This window comes from Triticum aestivum, unplaced genomic scaffold (genome assembly GCF_018294505.1).
Source record: "Triticum aestivum cultivar Chinese Spring unplaced genomic scaffold, IWGSC CS RefSeq v2.1 scaffold126277, whole genome shotgun sequence".
NCBI classification, from domain to species: Eukaryota; Viridiplantae; Streptophyta; class Magnoliopsida; order Poales; family Poaceae; genus Triticum; species Triticum aestivum.
Genome location: NW_025278526.1, coordinates 1 through 1,248, shown reverse-complemented (window position 1 = coordinate 1,248; position 1,248 = coordinate 1). Strand labels below are relative to the sequence as shown.

General features: G+C 51.0%; 3 non-coding genes across 3 annotated transcripts; all 3 read left to right on the top strand.

Moving 5' to 3' along the window:
• The first annotated feature begins 204 nt into the window (after window positions 1-204).
• Window positions 205-323, top strand: LOC123178425 (5S ribosomal RNA). Its single transcript, XR_006489568.1, has one exon. It is a non-coding gene; the product is annotated as a 5S ribosomal RNA (ribosomal RNA).
• A 301-nt stretch (window positions 324-624) lies between these two features.
• Window positions 625-743, top strand: LOC123178426 (5S ribosomal RNA). The gene has a single exon (XR_006489569.1). It is a non-coding gene; the product is annotated as a 5S ribosomal RNA (ribosomal RNA).
• A 301-nt stretch (window positions 744-1,044) lies between these two features.
• On the top strand, window positions 1,045-1,163 carry LOC123178424 (5S ribosomal RNA). Its single transcript, XR_006489567.1, has one exon. It is a non-coding gene; the product is annotated as a 5S ribosomal RNA (ribosomal RNA).
• The last annotated feature ends 85 nt before the right edge of the window (window positions 1,164-1,248 follow it).

Below are 1,248 nucleotides of genomic sequence, written 5' to 3'. Positions count from 1 at the left end.
CTCGCTGCTCATTATTCACGCGTCTAGCGGCGGCAAGCGTGTTCTGAAAGGGGTCGAAACCATGGTAAATAGGCACTGGTGCAGTTGAACCGTGGTAAAACTCGTCTCCGTAGTTGAGCGGGAGCGGCCAAAGGAATGTGCAATCGTGTGTGTAGTGGAGCTGGGAGGGGCAAGCATAAGGGACGAAGACGGGGGTAACATGTCGGATGCGATCATACCAGCACTAAAGCACCGGATCCCATCAGAACTCCGAAGTAAAGCGTGCTTGGGCGAGAGTAGTACTAGGATGGGTGACCTCCTGGGAAGTCCTCGTGTTGCATTCCCTTTTTAATTTTATTGCACCGCGTGCAAAACAAAACGCACGAGCGCGACGTATGTTTAGCACGTTTTATTATTTTGCACGGTTACGGTAAGTTTTAGCTCGCTGCTCATTATTCACGCGTCTAGCGGCGGCAAGCGTGTTCTGAAAGGGGTCGAAACCATGGTAAATAGGCACTGGTGCAGTTGAACCGTGGTAAAACTCGTCTCCGTAGTTGAGCGGGAGCGGCCAAAGGAATGTGCAATCGTGTGTGTAGTGGAGCTGGGAGGGGCAAGCATAAGGGACGAAGACGGGGGTAACATGTCGGATGCGATCATACCAGCACTAAAGCACCGGATCCCATCAGAACTCCGAAGTTAAGCATGCTTGGGCGAGAGTAGTACTAGGATGGGTGACCTCCTGGGAAGTCCTCGTGTTGCATTCCCTTTTTAATTTTTTTGCACCGCGTGCAAAACAAAACGCACGAGCGCGACGTATGTTTAACACGTTTTATTATTTTGCACGGTTACGGTAAGTTTTAGCTCGCTGCTCATTATTCACGCGTCTAGCGGCGGCAAGCGTGTTCTGAAAGGGGTCGAAACCATGGTAAATAGGCACTGGTGCAGTTGAACCGTGGTAAAACTCGTCTCCGTAGTTGAGCGGGAGCGGCCAAAGGAATGTGCAATCGTGTGTGTAGTGGAGCTGGGAGGGGCAAGCATAAGGGACGAAGACGGGGGTAACATGTCGGATGCGATCATACCAGCACTAAAGCACCGGATCCCATCAGAACTCCGAAGTTAAGCGTGCTTGGGCGAGAGTAGTACTAGGATGGGTGACCTCCTGGGAAGTCCTCGTGTTGCATTCCCTTTTTAATTTTTTTGCACCGCGTGCAAAACAAAACGCACGAGCGCGACGTATGTTTAGCACGTTTTATTATTTTGCACGTTTGC